The sequence below is a fragment of the Anomalospiza imberbis genome, chromosome Z (genome assembly GCF_031753505.1).
Source record: "Anomalospiza imberbis isolate Cuckoo-Finch-1a 21T00152 chromosome Z, ASM3175350v1, whole genome shotgun sequence".
Taxonomy (NCBI): domain Eukaryota; kingdom Metazoa; phylum Chordata; class Aves; order Passeriformes; family Viduidae; genus Anomalospiza; species Anomalospiza imberbis.
In genome coordinates, this window is record NC_089721.1 from 64,829,917 (window position 1) to 64,847,704 (window position 17,788).

Genomic DNA, 17,788 nt, shown 5'->3' on the forward strand with positions numbered 1-17,788 from the left:
TTATGATTCTTAATCACAGATGTAAACACTGCTCTGTGGCATATACAAAATCTTTTTCCTCCAGTTAAATGACAGCAAAACAACTCCTGCAAACCATGTGGGTTATACTGCCAGTGTCTTGACATTTATCTGTGAAGTTTTGTGATACAGGTAATAGCTCAGATAATATGTAAAGCATCTTCATTAAAAACATTAGACTTTAAGAAATACAGGCTAATATTATGATGCCTCCCTCTCTGGAAACATCAATTTAATTTTACCTTTCCTCTTCCTGCTTGTCCCATGAGTGCATTGTTACTTAATATCTTCCAAACCTCCCCTTCTTTGTAGTTTTTGGTTGAATTTTGTCAGTGGTTTCATTAGCTGTCGATCTAACAATGATATGCAGATAGAGGATACTGAGCAGCTGCAGAGGTAACCAAGGAATGGAAAACAGGCTAAAGGGTCATGAATCTCATAGTCACGGTGTATATGTAAAGGAGGCTTTTATGGTAGATGCTTTGTATGGTAGGAACTAATTTTTAATTTTCTTTGGCCAAAGTTCTATTCAAAATGAACAAATTAATGATAGTTCAGAAAATCAATATCTTTCCCAAAAAAAGCACTTAACAGCCATTAAAAAGTATTTTCATTTGGTGAAGTTTAGTTACATCTCTAGTGATGCCAAATTAATATTCTGCTGGTTTAACCCAGTGCTTATTTATTAATCGGATTATGGTCATCTGCGGTACTGAGAAGTTTCAATTTTTTAAAATCTTGAAGTAAAAAATTTAATGATAAAAGGGAAAACCTGAAACAGCCTCTTTTTTTTTTTTTTTTTTTTTTTTTTTATTATCTGTGTTACAGGAATTTACCTGTGGGTTTTTTCAGTCATCCTTTTGATCTATTTGCAGCTTCATAACTACAAGATGTTTTTTTCGGCATAATTACAGAAAGACCAACCAAATGATCCTCCCTACACTGCTGATATGTCATGTGCATCACCTTTCCTGGCAGCATATATCCCTTCTTTTCCTTAAATGATGGAGAGATAATTTCTGCTGCAAAGGACCACCTCAAGGGTGAGCCAAGATGGTTTATCTACTGATGACATTTTTTAGACTGCTTTCTTTCATGAGCACAAAAAGATGAAGCGGGAATAGAAATTGGGTTGCTGGTCATTACTCTGTGCTTCTGTCTTTTTAAACTGTGGTCTTACTTTTTGATGAGATCCCACACTCACTGCTGTAACATGGTGGTGTGGTTTAACCCCAGCCAGCTACCAAGTACTACGCAGCTGCTCGCTCACTCCCCCAGCAGTAGGATCAGGGAAAATTGGAAAGGCAAAAGGTAGGAAACCTGTGGATTGGGATACAGACTATTAAATAGGGAAGGCAAAACTGTGCACACAAGCAAAGCAAAACAAGCAATTAATCCAGTGCTTCCCATGGGCAGACAGGTGTTCAGCCATCTCCAGCAGAGCAGGGCCCCATTACTGTTAAAGGTTACTTGGGAAGACAGACACCATCACTCCAAGCATCCCCCCCTTTTCCCTTCTCTCCCACTTTATATGCTGAGCATGAAGTCATATGGTCTGGAATTTCCCTTTGGTCACTTGGGGTCATCTGATGTGGCTGTGTCTCCTCTCAGCCTCACATGCACCCCCAGTCTCCTCAGCAGCATGGCCATAGGAAAAGCAGAAAAGGCCTTGGCTCTGTGTAAGGCCTTCTCAGCAATAATAAAAACATTTCTGTATTATCAACCCTGTGTTCAGCACAAATCCAAAACACAGCCCCATACTGGACATTGTGGTGAAAATTAACTCCACTCCAGCCAAAACAGCATGTGTGGCCTTGCAGGAACTTTTTCTTGTTCCATTTGTGAGTGTGATTTGCTGGGAGGTTGTGTAGCTACCTGTAGATGCTAATGCTGTAGAGAGAATTAATGTGCTCTGTAGAAAGGACGAGCTCCTTCCAGCTTTGTTAGCATCTTGGACAGCAGAGGGCAGGTGTTAGTTTTGTGTGACTGAAAGCTCATGTGGAATGGTTGTGTGTACAGATTTCCATCTGCATACTAGAAAGGTTTAGGAAGATGTAGTATAGAGCAAATAAATATAGATTATGCTTTTTGTGTATGTAGGAAGTGGTTTTTTAGCAGAATATTCTTTTGCTTTTTCTTAAAAAAAACCCCAACTATTGTGTTGGACAAAAAAAAAATGTAAACACAAAATTAAAATGGTATTGGCAAGGTAAGAAAGAGTTTCAGTCCAGGAACATTACCATCTATGCATCACTATATTGAAACCTTCCAATATCCTCCTGTTTTCTCATTAGACTCTCATCATGGTGGTCTGTGTATTTGCTCCATTACAGACATGTATGTGTATTCTGATGCAAAATTTTATGTAGTTGGCTTAATTTTGCCTTAATTGTTGAGTTTTCAATTTAGTTGCACCTAAGGATTTTTTTGGTTCATGCAGTCCTCATGCTTGTAGCTAAACAACAGATTTCTTCTGGTTTAGATATTCCAATCAAGCATATGTTGGTAAGCCGCTGTTCAAAAGCAGACTTAGTATTTGCGCACTGTTGGGTGCAAAGTTGTGTTTTTACTGGTAAAGTTTCTTGCACTTGCTTAGAGGAGCAGCTTTAGTAGGACAAAGCATTGCTATGACACTGTCTTGATAGTTCTAGGCAGATAAAGTGCTGCTAGTTTGCAAAAGAAAGTCTTAGTTTAAGGATAATTGCAGTTCATGGTGGTCAGTAATAACTGTTAGAATAGACACATAACAGGTTGCTTCAGTGGCACATGATAATTTCATAACAGTATGGATCCTTAGTCTTTCATATCCTAGTCAAAGTGAATAGTAACAGCAGACAATCAACATCTATGCAATGCTAACATGTTGACTGCAATGATAGTGTGCAGTCAGTCTCAGATGTGCTGTCACTTGAACTAACTGGAGACAACAGCACTACTGTTGCCACTGGGTAGTAAGGATGATTGTTTTCAATGCACTTGGTAGGATTTTTCCTTCTGCTTTACTTATTGCTATAGCAGACCTCAGGCTGTCTAGTGGCTTCAGCATCCCTTTTCCCTCTCTCTGCTCTGGAGCTGTGAGCTGTCTTTGTGCCTCTGCCAGTGGCATTTCTCCACTACCTCTTCATCCTGGCACCAGGGCTTCATTGTAACCAAATTCAAAGTGAGCACTGGGCAGTTCTGAGATTGGGCTGTTAATGTAAGATTTCTCCACAGATCCTCATAGCTGACTATTTCTCCCCATTCCGATATCTCCTCTGACACGGATACCCATCAATTGCCTTTGCTTGGCCAGTGGGCTCTGGTTTCTGCTTGTCTGTACAAGCACGTACCATGTTTTTGCTCCAGCGTTTCTACTGTACGTCCTTGCTAATTGTCTTTGCTGTTACTGAAATCTGGTATTAGTGCATATGCCCAAAGTCCTTTGGGGAACTGCTGACCCTCAGAATACCAACAGTTTTCGTGCTAACTCAGCATTAATTGTACTGAAGCTTCTCAGGGGCTTGCCCTGCTTGAGCAAACAAAACACATTTTCTGAGGGTACGTAGAGAAAGTTACTATATACTTTTGCTCCAGCAAAGAAATGTACAGGCTGCTGTGTATGACAGTAGGGTGCTAAACACATGTTTATCTCCATTTCTCTGCCATTCTAAACAGTTTTTAATCTTGGAGTCCCTTTTAGAATTCAGGGTGCTTGCCTCCCTACTGCTCTGCTTCAGTTCATGGAACTTAAAACAGAATTTCTCAGTCTTCACATCTGCAGCCATTTCACTTAGTGCCTTTCCTTACATTACTAGCAATGTAATTTGTAAACTTCAATCTAGTTAAGTGAACATTTAAACAGATGTTTAAATCCCTCCATCCATCCCTGCCTCATTATCATGTCTTTCACAGATTTACCATCCTGCTTTCCATATGTATTGTTTTATCTAAGGTAGGCCTCTCAAATGCAAGGAAGAAAAGCAAGCCAGCTAAGAAAAGAATGCATCCTTAATGCATGCAGGCATGTGGGCATACCTGCACATATACACTTGTCTGCAGATGCATCTTTCATTTGACTGTGCCCAGAAAGAAGTGAACCATTACTTCAGGTCAGATAACAAGTAGCATTAGCAAAACAGGTATGGTGGTTCATATAATCTATGATATGCAGAAGTAGTCTTTATTTTTAATTCACTGGGAATGAGTGCTGTGAGTGCTGCTGTGAATAACCCTCCACTGGTGCTGTTATCCACTACTGCAGAACTGCTAGAATCTTTTAGTACTGAAGCTGGTCAATAATGGCTCTGTGTATAGCACCATGTTTGCCAAGAGCGTATTGTTTGGTGACACAAGTAAATGGGTTCTGTTTCAGGGTGAAGTGGATGCAAGTGAGTATTAGACACTTGTCCTGGCCTGTGCAATTCATTTCCTCTCCCTCTTCACTGTTCATGACTGAATGATTTGGAGTCTAGAATTGAACTAGCTGAAAGTAACCCCCAAAACCCCCCAACAGTTTTTCTATGTTATTCTTCAGCCAGGTGCCACACACAGCATGCACTTTGTGATAACGTGGCAAAGGTGATGCAGTCTGAACAGCTCTGCTGTCCCTAGATCTCTACACATGCTTCCAGAATTTTGGTCTGATGTGTGGCCTAAGACAAAGATGGTAATTTATACTCTCTCTTGGTGTTTAGTTCTTACAGTTTTGATGATAACCATTTAATTAGGGGAGGGGAAACTAATGTGTTTGGGCAAGTCTGCATTTTTTTAATAGACTGCTATTGTATAGTTAGCCCTTCCTGATGCCAAGAGTTACAACAAAGTGCACTATGCATTTTTTCATATATCCTTTTCATTGCTGCTCTTCTTGCCAGTATTTTGCCATCCTAACAAGTTAGTAGATACTAGAGCATAACTTTTCTTATGGTGGTAAGGAACATATTTATATCTATACTGTATAAGTAATAAATATTTTTTTCATAGTTTTCAAAAGCAAAATATAAATAAATCCATTTGCATTTTCATAAAAGTAAGCATACTTTATGAGTGGCAAACGATCTAAGAAATATTGTACAAAAAGTGAGACACAATTAAAATTACCAGACTTCCATTTGGATTTGGAAATGGAGAATGAAATTTGATGCCTCTTGGAATCAATAGGAAATTTGTGAAGTCAGATTTCCTATACTGGTGTTTTTTTAAAATCAACTTTGCAAACCACTCCTAGGGAAAAAAGATATGAACAAAATTAAAAGAAAATACTCAAAAAATCTATCAAAACTAAAAGACAGACACCTTATTACAATGTAGAAAAGAAAACTATTGAATTATTAAATACATTTGATGAATGAGAAACAAAAAGGTGCTAGGTTAACAAATAAGTAAATGACTGGCTTTCAATATGAAGATGACAGCAAAAAAAGTTTTTGCATAACTTGTCAGTGAACTAGGTTGCTATTTGCTTTCTCCTCCAAATCACAGGTTTTTCTGACTGTTTAAAATAGAAACACTTGGAGACACATGGACATTAATGCCTATATGCCCACAAGAAGCATCATTTCCATCAGTATGAATGAATCATGGAACCATGTTATGGGCCTCTCATTACATTATTCACAATGCAGTAAATTTTGTACACCATGCCACGGTTTGTGGACACAAAAGAAAATGTGACTGGGATATATTTCTTAGGGCAGAATCCCTCTCTAGGGTGAGGCTCCAGCTGGAGTGAGACTCCTGGTGCAGAGAGTGGAAGCTTGGGACAGGGAGAAAGAGGAGAAACTGTAGAAACACAGGATTATTTAGGATGGAAAAGACCTGTTATATACAAAGTTTTGAGGTGGGTGCAGGCAGCCAAACAGACATGGCAGAGCTTTAGATTGTCTGGTTTTTAGGATATACAGTTATGTTACACTGCTGCTAATGATCTAGTTTCAGTGTCTGGCTGAAAGAAAGAAATAATTAAAATTGGGGGGTTTGTAAGAGTTGATGTAGTGTTAGTTTGTAGATTTTAGTGCAATTCACTGTCTGATCCTTCCTTACAAAAAGCTCAGTGTCATGTTCAGATTTGGGTATTATCTCAGATCTGTCTTTTCTGTGAACTTTTGTAGGGTGTTGACTTTTAGCAGTAGGCTTAGGCACCACTAATGGAGCAGAAGGAATTACAAATTTCATTTTCTTCCAAATATTTCATGTCATATTTCAATGGGTGAACACGTCTTAAGACAAAATTGTTTCAGTATTTCCAACTAACAGAAAAAACAGCCTCCTGAACATTGTTTAGGGTCTGCTTCTGGTTCAAAATATAAGCATCTGCTCAAAAATTTGTAGGCAGATTTGGGACCTTGATTTTATACTTCACTGATGCAATTTAAGTTGCATCAGTTGATCATTAATGATTAATAATCACTGATCTTGAATAGTAATGCTTTCAACAGTATGGTTTTCCAGAGAGATAATTTGCAAAACCACGGATAATGCTCCCATTTCCTGGTGCAACCCACCCTTAGCAATAATGTTGCCACGGAAACAGCAAAACTCTGATACAGTGAAAGAAAAGGGATAAGGGTGAAAGGGAGATGGGGGCAATTTATAGTTTTAGGGTTTTTTTTTAATAAATTAACTGGAATTTTTTAGAATAGTTTTGGTTTCAAGTTGATTCTTTTGGGGAAAGGGGGTGTTCCTTGATTTTGGATTGGTTGATTGGTTTTTCTGCTACTGGAAAACAGCACCCTTTACCTACATGCCTTCAGAGTTTTTTGCATAGGACAGTAAGCTCAGGTTGAACTCAAACATCCATTAGAACATCCATTAGAAGAAGAAATGTCTCCACAGGATATTAGAAATCTTTGTATTACGGAAATGCTATCTTTTTATTTGAGGAATTGACCATTTGTTAATATTGAAGATTCACCAAGAATATTTACTAAAGTAGATTGTTATAAATGAAAAATGATCCAGCCAAATTAAAAAAATAAAAAGAATTTATTTTAGCAATAGAGATCTAACTTAGCCAGCCACAAGGTAAAGGACAGTGCCGAGCCCGGGAGCGGCGCTGGGTGCAAGACACAGAGATCAGCCTCAGCAGAGGTTTCACTCTATGCTCCCACACCACCATCCTGGTACAAGCGATTTTTATAGGGAAAATTTTGCCTGAGGCCAGGATTTCGGCATTCAGTGCTTTGTTTCATTCAAAGTCCCATAAGTTGATGAGATTTCCTTCTCAGGACAAGGCAGAACAATTCGAAGTCCGGTGTTGTAGAAACTCTTGATGAAATTCACGGGAACAGAGCATTCACATGTATCGGCCCGGGGGATGTTCCTGATGTCCATCTCGGGTCGTTCACACGATGATCAGCGCCTGGGTGTCTCCGTATCGCCTTGGATAAGGCCCATCTCCTGGCGAGCCACATCCCCTTGCTTGTAAATCAGGTTTCAACACACACTTGGTTTTGCCTGAGAAGGGGGGCTTCTAATGCCAAAGGGTACATCCTAACAACTATTTATTATTATACATATATCATGCAAAAAAATGGCGCAAATAATACCTGTTACATATAACAATCCCCCACCTTTTATATTAACCCATTAATTCGCGCCCTACTTATTATATCTACTAGTTTCTATAGTTTTTATTTTATCTTACGGTTACAGAGCCTACAACGAGTTTGATATATATATATTCTTTCCTTACTTCCCCATGTTCAAGTCCTCTCGCGGAATTTCGTGGTAGTATTTGTGTATCTGTTCTCTTCCCTTTATTTGTTTTTCGAATCTGGCTAGGGCTTTGGCTACCCTGCTATGTGGTGTCTTCTCTTTTAGTGTCATCAGTTTTGATACCTGGTTCGTTTTTCTGAGAGCGGATTCTGGATCTGTGGGTAATGCTGCCATCTGCATCCCCTGTACTACTGAGTGTATGCGCCTTATGAAACAGGGGATGAGACAGGTATAGAGTAGGAATATGACCCCTGCCACTGAGCATGAAATGAAGAAAATTACCTTTTTCCACCAGGCCCCGTCAAACAAATGGTCCCACCACGATGACTGGAGCAGGGAGTTCCACTTTTGTACCGGGACGTGGGCCACTCGTTTAATCTCTGTGGCCATGTCTCTAATAGTCTCCCCGTAATCATCTATTTCCACAGAACACTGAGATTCGTTAAATTTCCCACAGACACCCCCTTCCTCGGCTAGTAAGTAATCGAGGGCTATCCTTGTTTTGGTATACAAAGGCCCTCATCTGAGAGTGTTGCTTGGATAATAATTCGAGGGCATCTGAGGTGTGATTGGATACAATCTCTACCACAGCCTGCAGTTTTATTAAGTGGTTCAGCAAATAGATGGGGGTCCTATATCCCCATGACCCATCCTGTGCCCACGTTGCTGGACCATAGTATTTAATAATTCTTTCAGCGGGCCATTCGTCTTCCTCCCAGGTTTGTCCCCCACCAATGAGAGGGAATTTTTCCTTTAAGATTCTCCTATCCCGATTTAGAGGTTCATACAAGGGGGCCCCCAGTGAGTTGCTTTCTGACCTGGGTAAAGTGAAGAAAACAGGTCTGATTAGTCCTACCGTGCAGGATCCCTTCCAGCGTTAAGGTAACTCGCTGTAGGCCTTTTTCCCACAGATCCAGTACAACCCATTTGGTGTTTTCCATCTATTCTTTATGTTCTCCGGTTCATCCCAGTACTTAACTCATTGATTGACCGGTATGGGTTGGTTCTGGGGCCTTTGTTCCACCAAAGCCCGATTTTATCACTCCATTTGCACTTATCCTTTTTCTCCTGGCTCCAATACCCAGTAGGGTTTTTGGGCTGCCAGGTCTTAATTTTGCTGGTAGAGTTAATGGTTAAAGTGGATACGCACGGAGTGTAGCCTACAACTTCTGAGTATTCTCTACCTTCTCTGCTGAGACAGAAAGTTCTAACTACCCGTTTATCCAACACCCACCCCTCTGGTCTTTGAATTATTTTGGGGGTCCAGTCGGCATTCCACTTCAGTATTTGTTCAGGACTCAAACCCTTGCCCTTCTAAGGCCATTTCTCAGCAGATTTTAGCCCCCCACAGATCTAGCAATTCGACAACCCTAGTTCCGTGGCAATTTCCTGCATCAGATCCACAAATAGATTCTGATCTGAAGCAGGTAATCCCCATTTAGTGTATTGTTTTTCCAATTCGTCATATTGCTCACTTAGAGTTTTCAATCTTTCCTGTTCCACCCTCTTTTTCTCATGTCAGCCTCCTGTCTTTTTACCTCTTGCATTACCTGTTTCATCTTGTCTTCTGGGTCCATTCCCTCTTTGTCTTTTGTGAAGCAGAATATCTTGTCATACTGTAAACAAACCCTGTTGTCCTGGTCCTCTAAAAGGTCCAGGATAATTGGCTCAGTTTTTAGAGGTATCCTATTTTCATACTTCAGGTTATTTCCCACCCAGTAGGTTTTTCCCCCCATCAGACACATACCTAGTTCATCAGGGTTATAACACAGTGAATTACCTTGAAAGTAAGCAACAAAAACTGACTCTTGCTTCCCACCAATCCATACACTATGATTGCATTTGCTACAGGCTGGGATGGAAATTTCCCCTGAGCTCTTTCGGTGTAATTTATGTGCTGACTGTCCATTTTTGAGGTATTTTAATTTTTCCTTGAATTTATATGCCCCCTGTTGAGTGTTAATTTTAGAACAAGGTTTATTAGGCTTACTCTTACTGCAGTTCCATGGGGTCAGGGGCACTGGACCTCCTGGGTACCTGCCACCGGATTCCCCTCTTTCGGGGTTAGGAAGGTTACTGAGGCATGTGGCTAGACTCAGGCTCATCAGGATTACTCCAACTGCTAGGATTCCTCTGCCATTCCCTGCGCCCACTGGGGTGCCTCCAGCGGCGGGGTAGACCATCTTCTTGGCAGCAGGAATCTTCATCAGTGGTTTTGTACCAAGACCGAGCTGCATACCTTCGCTTAAAGGTGCCCCACCAGCGTAATTCAACAGGATCTGCACTGCAGGGTACCTTGTTCAACCTACGGCACTCAACAATAATGGTTTTAGCTTTTGTTTGTAATTTCCCCCTCAATCCATTCTGATATAGACGAAACCAAATTATTGAATCCAATTGAATCAGTCTCAGCCTGGTGGCCAATACCAGAAAATGGCTAGTCAGGTTTTGTTCTTGTTTAAATCACTTTGCACACAGCCCACTAGGTCTTATTCCTCTCCAACAGTGAACAGCCCACTTCTTATAACAGTATTTGCGAATGAAATATGCAAAGGGGTAACAGTTACAATCTGGTACAGAACATCTGACCAAGTTACTCTCGGTCATTTACTAGGTTGGCGCAAAGTTATTTTCAAATCTCCAGGGTAGGAGGTGACTTTCCACTCCGGGGCTCGGTCCTGAAGGTCAATTTTCTTCACCCTTGACGCGTGTGTCCACCCCTTCTCTGCAGTGCGTATAGCAGTGTCTGTAGTTAGAAGAACGATATAGGGTCCCTCCCAATGAGAGGATAGTGGAATTTCCTTCCATGTTTTTATGAGAACCCTGTCCCCAGGCTGTATCTTATGTATTGAGAAGCCAAGGGGGCTGTGCTGCATGATTACACCCTGCTTTCGCAATTCCTCGAGATTCTTATTTAATGTTATCAGGTATGGTTGTATTTGCCCATCCTCTAATTTCGGATGCCCTACAGGCATACCATGAGTATAAGGCATCCCATATAACATTTCAAAAGGTGAAAGCCCCGTTTCGGAATGAGGCATAGTTCTTATGTTTAATAAGGCCAATGGGAGACATTTTATCCATGACATTTTTGTTTCTAACATTAGTTTGGCTAGTTGGGCCTTTAATGTTTGATTCATCCTTTCCACTTGCCCAGAACTCTGAGGGTGTCACGGGGTGTGATAATCCCATCTGATACCTAAGGTATCTGCCAATTGTTTGATAATTTTTGAAGTAAAATGTGTTCCTTGGTCCGAATCACTGTAGCTTGCTAACCCGTATCGAGGTATAATTTCCTCCAATAAGAACCTTGATACTGTCTGGGCTGTAGCCCTGGAGCTTGGAAAAGCCTCCACCCAGTGGGTTAGTTTGTCTACTATGACTAGTAAATATTTGTATCTCCCAACCTTAGGTAGATCAGTGAAATCTACCTGGATTCTTTCAAAAGGTCGGTAAGCTGCTGGGCAACTCCCCAGTGTTAGTTTCCAGAAGTTTGCCCTATTTATTTTTTTGCAGATTATGCACCCCTGTACCTCTTGCTTAGCCAATTCATATATCCTTTTACAACCAAAGAATCTCGGGAATTGCTCGGCTAGTGCTTGGGCCCCCCAGTGTGTTTGTTGGTGCAATCTCCTTAGAATCTTCCTAGTGTATTCTTTCGATAATAATTCCCTCCCGTCTGGCAACTTCCACTTACCTCCTTCCAGACGCCCCCAATCTTCTGATAATCTTCTATCTCCTTTTTGGAGGGTTGGGGGGGTGGTTCCTGGGTTTCCTCCCTTTCAACCTCCGGGATACTTACCTTTAACAAAGCTGCACTTTTTGCCTCTTTGTCGGCTAAGTTGTTCCCCCGAGTTCGGAAGTGCATCTCGGCTTGGTGTCCTTTTACATGGACTACAGCCACTGCCTTTGGCCCTCTGATAGCTTTTAATATTTGTTTAATTATTTCTTCATGAATTAGCCCCTTTCCACGGGTATTTAGCAGTCCCCTTTGTTCCCAAATTTTCCCAAAGGTATGTACTACCCCAAATGCGTATTTGGAATCAGTGAAAAACGTCCCCTTTTTCCCTTCAAGTCCCAGCAATGCCCTGTATATGGCATATAGCTCACAGGCTTGAGCCGACCATCCTGCATTCAGGGGTCCGGACTCTATCACTTTTCCCATTTGCCCATCAATGACCGCATATCCCGACTTTCTTTTGCTTTCTATTACCCTTGCAGAACTGTCCACAAACCATTTTTCCCCTTCCTCGAGCTCTTCTTCCTCTAAATCCGGTCTTATTTTGGTTTGTAGCTCCACCATCTCAACACAATCATGAGACAGGTCTCCTGGAGCGTCCCCAAATAGGAATTGGGCCGAGTTTTGTGCTGGGGTGGTTTTTAGCTCCAAGTCGTGGGAATGAATTTAAATGGCTTAGTATTTCAGAAGCCTACCGTCTGTCAGCCACTTGTCAGCTTTTTGCTGTAAAATGCTCCTTACATTGTAGGGGGAGTAAGTGGTCAATGAAGCCCCGAATGTTACCTTTTTGGCTTCTTCTACCAATATTGCCACAGCCACAATTGCTTGTAAGCAAGTGGGCCACCCCCTGCTGACAGGATCCAGGAGCTTGGATAGGTATCCGACCGGTTTCTTGGCCCCTGCCCAGTCCTGAGTTAGAACTCCATGGGCAGTATGATTGCTAACATCTACAAAAAGCTGAAAGGGCCTTTTTATATCAGGGAGACTCAATACAGGGGCTGCCATAAGGGTTTCCTTTAATTCCCTGAAGCCTTCTTCATTTTGTTCGGTCCATTTGAGCCTATCTGTGGTAAGTTTGTCATAGAGAAACCTTACCTTTTCACTGTATCCTTCAGTCCATTGCCTACAGTAACCCAAAAGTCCCAGCAACTGCCTAACCTCCCTTTTTGTTTTCGGGGGAGGCAGTGCAATTATTCCGGCCACCCGGTCTGGATCTAATTTCTTTTTCCCTTTTGTTAACCAGTGCCCTAAGTATTTCACTTCGGGCTCCGTGAATTGTAATTTGGACTTTGATACCTTCAACCCCCGTTTTCCCAGGAAATTCAATAAAGCTATAGTTCCCATTCGTACCTCCTCTTCATTAGAACGAGCTACCGATAAATCATCTACGTATTGTAACAGTTTGGTCCCAGGAATTGGCACAAATTCACTAAGCAGTCTTTCAAGGGCTTGACCAAAAGGATTAGGTGAATCCACAAACCCTTGAGGGAGGGAAGTCCACCTCAGTTGCTGTTTTCTTTGTGTGTCCGGGTCCTCCCATTGGAAGGCAAAGAAATCCCGGCTCCCCTCGGCTAGGGGGCAAGTCCAGAAGGCGTCTTTCAATTCAATCACACTATACCATTTATCTTCCGGGGAGATATTATTCAATAAAGTATACGGATTAGAGACCGTGGGAAATAGGGTTTTTGTTCTTAAGATTTACTGCTCTTAAATCTTGTACCAATCAGTGACTACCATCTGGTTTCTGAACTGCCAGGATAGGTGTATTATGTCTTGACATGCAAGGTTCTAATGTGCCTCTCTTTATTAAATCCTCAATTATTGGTTTCAATCCCTTTCTTCCCTCTAAAGGGATGGGATATTGTTTGATCCTTATGGGATCTTCTGGTCTCTCAATTTTATGTGGATTGGTTCCATGTTTATTTTTCCAGCTTCCCCCGGAGTGTGCCAAGCCCTGGGATCAATCTTTTCCTCATCCTCGGTGGTCAGCTTATATAAACTTACCATGAGTCTTGAGTCCTTCATAATTATGCTTATTCCTAGCATTACAATCAGGTCTCTTCCCAGTAAATTGTATTCTGTTTCTTCTACTAATAAGATGTCCCCCACACAGATTTTATTCTCAGATTCTATTTCTACATCCCTCAAGACAGGGACTTGAAAGGGTTCCCTTTTTGCCCCAGTTACGGTCATAGAATCCTTACCTTTTGTGCACCCAGGAGGTAGTTGCCGGACTGTGGTTCTTTCTGCTCCTGAATCAACCAAAAAAATCAACTCCTGCTTTTGGGGTCCAGCCTTTAATTTTATCAAGGGCTCTCCATATGTTCACAACCCCAAATTATAAAGCCCCTGACACCTCTATGGGGGTTTCTGAATTCCCAATCCTTGATGGCAGCCTGCCTTATCATATCTCGTTCCTCTGCATTAAACAAGGATCTTAATATGGCTGAGATATCATCGTATGAGTATATACTATTTCCCAAGAATTCATCCAACCTCTCCGCCACCCCCAACGGGTCATCTATTAGTTTCCCCTTCTCCTTTTTAAAAGCCCTTACATCCCCCGTATTGATGGGAACATTTACAAATCTGATGACTCTGGGGGCGGTTGGGACTTCCCTTAAAGGGTATAGATTAGGTCTGTCCCTTTCATCATCACTGTCCTCCGTATTTTCTCTCATTTCTTTACGCCGAGTTCTACTGGCGGGAGGAGATGAGTTTTCCCCAGTGTGAAGCGGCTGTGTGTGTGTCCCCGTGTTGTGTGGGGAGGGGGTGTTGAGAAGGTCCCGGTGCGTCTGCAGCCAGTATTTGGGCATTAGGTGGCGATGCAGACTGAGCTGGAGGTGCTGTTGGTGGGGCGGCCGGGACCTGTGCTTGTGATGGAGGAACTTGGTATGGGGGTGGTAGGTTTTCCAGGGGTTCCCAATTTTTACCTGAACTTACCTTGCTGCTGGAGGTCTTAATAGGGAACAGCCGCGCGCTAGCATATTCCCACAGCCTGGCATACCCCAGCTCCTCATCATCCCACTCCCCTTCTCCGTATAAGTGATCAGAGAGTGCTTGGCAAAACTTACTTTCAAAGGTACCAAAAATGGGCCAGTATAGGAATTTTCCAATTTCCCTGTTTCCCCATACCTCTACACAGTAGTGCATCATTTTTTTCTTTGGACTTCCCCCGCCTCAAGGAGCAGTCTTCCCAGTGTTCTAACATCCAGCCCAGGGGACTTTCCCTCGGAATTTCGGGCAACCTGTCCTTTTTCCTTCCTCCCGATTTATTTTTCCCTGATTTTAAGTTCTTACCTTTTCCGGGTTTAGAACTCTTCTCTTGAGTTCTCCCCTGGACTTTACTGTTCCTTTGTCCCATGTTTGAAGTTTTTCCTTACCGTGTTTCCGAGTCGGTGTCCGTAAGCCGTTCCAAGAAGTCAGTAACTCGCGTGCTAAATGTATACTCCGGTCCTGTCCCGGACCGAGTGTTAACTCCAGTCCTGTCCCAGACCGAGTCTTAATTCCAGTCCTGTCCCGGACCGAGTCTTACCAAATGTTTAAACCGGTCTGTCCCCGACCGAGCCTTGCCAACTTAGTAGCCGCACAGTGAACCGCTCTGTGGGTTTTCAGTGGGAAGAAGGGTGAGCTCTCTTTTACCTGTTTCCCTGGACTCCCCGACTCCAGAAGTCGGTGAGGTTTACCAATTTCTCGAACCCACGAGAACGTACCTTCCCTCCCCCGACCTGTCCGTGAGTGGATCCCCGTAACTCCCCCAAGTTTCAGGTCGTATGAGTGTTGTGAGTGTACCCGAGTTCTTTCGCTTCCCCCGTAGCCGACCATTTCCCTCGCGGGATAGTGAAACTGCGGTTTATTGGGGTCCGCTCTCGCTCCATGACGAGGTCACGTCTCACACACACACCCACTCACGCCTCACTCAACCACGCGATTCTTACGGCTCCTTTTCCCGCGTGGATTCTTCATGCACGTTGATTTTATGAGTGAAAAAATTTCTGCTGCAGCCTTGGAGACTTAGGCTCCAAATTCCGAGAGCTCTGGGCCCACCTTTTTTTCCTTACCGTGGCTTTTGCAGCTTTTCGTAATCCGGTTGGTTCCGTGCGATTCCTCCTCCCCGTCTGGCCGCTGAACTCAGGGAGGTGCCACCCAGATGGAGCATAGGGAACCCCCTGGATACCACAAACCGAATCACATCAGGGTCACCAAGATTGTTATAAATGAAAAATGATCCAGCCAAATTAAAAAAATGAAAAGAATTTATTTTAGCAATAGAGATCTAACTTAGCCAGCCACAAGGTAAAGGACAGTGCCGAGCCCGGGATCGGCGCTGGGTGCAAGACACAGAGATCAGCCTCAGCAGAGGTTTCACTCTATGCCCCCACCCCACCATCCTGGTACAAGCGATTTTTATAGGGAAAATTTTGCCTGAAGCCAGGATTTCGGCATTCAGTCCTTTGTTTCATTCAAAGTCCCATAAGTTGATGAGATTTCCTTCTCCTCAACAAAAGTGTTTTTTAAACTCTTGATGAAATTCACGGGAACAGAGCATTCACATGTATCGGCCCAGGGGATGTTCCTGATGTCCATCTCGGGTCGTTCACGCGATGATCAGCGCCTGGGTGTCTCCATATCGCCTTAGATACGGCCCATCTCCTGGAGAGCCACATCCCCTTGCTTGTAAATCAGGTTTCAACACACACTTGGTTTTGCCTGAGAAGGGGGGCTTCTAATGCCAAAGGGTACATCCTAACAACTATTTAATATTATATATATATATCATGCAAAAAAATGGCGCGAATTATACCTGTTACATATAACATAGATCATTAACATTTGTGTCTGTCATATTACAGTGTAAGGAATAGCATCCTATTTGCTGAAGGCTTAATGTTACATCGCACCAACAGTAATTGTTTAGAACTTGTCATAAGGAGAAATGTTAACTATGATGCCCTATGGCTGCAATTTATGAAGTATTAAAACTCTTAGCAACTTCTATATTTATGTTTGTCTGACATATTCAGTGTTTCTTATAACTTAGCTAACCCAAATTCCATTTGGAGGGTTTTTTTGGTCCAAAGTTAAGGTCTTTCTCATTTGTCCTAAATTCAGTTTAGTCTGCAAGCGATTTTACTGCTACCAGGCAACAACTCTGAAAATGCAAATATTTCAGCAGAATTTCAACAGTTTCTAGCACTTATTTGTTGTATAGAGTACGTACTTGACCACAGTGTGTTATTGGAATGAGGTATTTTTGCCGACTCTGATTATATATTAATATTTCTCTGAATATGATCACTGAAAGTCACATTTTTGCATTCTGGAGAGTTTTTTACTATAGGCTGAGGAACGTAGTGGTTGTATTCCCTGTATTTCCTCTTTATGGTGGTCACATGATCCTACCTGGTTTGGCTTGTGTATTGGCAATGTCTCCTACATTTGCAGCAATTTAAAACCATTTAAACCTCAGCAAAATGTACTTTCTCCCTCTAATCATACCCCCAGCATAATTTATTTTCTTACTCTTTGTGGTTAATAAAAATTAGTAGCTTCTGAAATACAGGCTGCAGAGGTAATTTAGACACAGAAGGAAAAATTTGACAGCTAAGAATAAGCCCCTAAGAGGGGGAAGAAAAGGACATGAAACAAGAACTGAATTAGGGTAAGAAGAGTATCCATAAGAAAACAGAGCTGAAAAAAACAACAGAAAAAAAAAAGTCAAAAAAGAAAGAATGATCTAAGATGCCAGAATTACCTGCAGTTTGTAAGAAATGCTGTATTTTATCAGAGGCAGTGTACACCCCCTCACTGTGTATGTATTTCTAGGTTTACATATTATTTTTCACTTACTGACATTGAATTTCCACCTGCCATTTTATTACTCTGTCGACAAAGGAGTAATTGTTCCATGGCCATTTATTAAACATGTTGTAGTGTCTGGATCACAGGCCTGCAAAAAGAAAAAAGAAGAAAAAAAAAAGGCTCATTTTCAACTTGGTTGAAATTCAACATGCTGACTTGGCATAGGTTGCTAAATAGAAGTAAGAATATAATAGTGCTCTGAATGTCTTGCTGTCTTGCAAGATAATAGCAGCAGCAAGCTTGTTTAAGGCCGGCATGGTAAAGTCAGTGTGCAAACTCCAGACACAGTGCTGGAAATGCAGAAGACATTATAAATACTCTGGTAATAGCTAGAATGATCTAGATCCTAATTTAAATTGCAGTTTATGCCTATTACACAGTCTCCTAATTTCATTCATTATTTCCTGGAGTTGGATTTGTACCTGCTGCCTGCAGGGCAAAATTATGTACTGTTTCTAATCCCTGGAACTATAA

The 17,788-nt window shown here is 42.0% G+C and overlaps 1 protein-coding gene across 4 annotated transcripts in view; it reads left to right on the top strand.

Annotated features, from left to right (window-relative positions):
* The first annotated feature begins 819 nt into the window (after positions 1 to 819).
* The window catches only part of SHC3 (SHC adaptor protein 3), a 73,518-nt gene continuing 56,549 nt past the window's right edge, over positions 820 to 17,788 (top strand). For 2 of the 4 annotated variants that reach the window (XM_068177198.1, XM_068177199.1), the window contains exon 1: positions 820 to 1,061. The gene's annotated coding sequence lies outside the window, so the exon portion shown is untranslated. The remainder of the gene's footprint in view (positions 1,062 to 17,788) is intronic. The other 2 variants (XM_068177197.1, XM_068177195.1) reach the window with 2 other exon arrangements.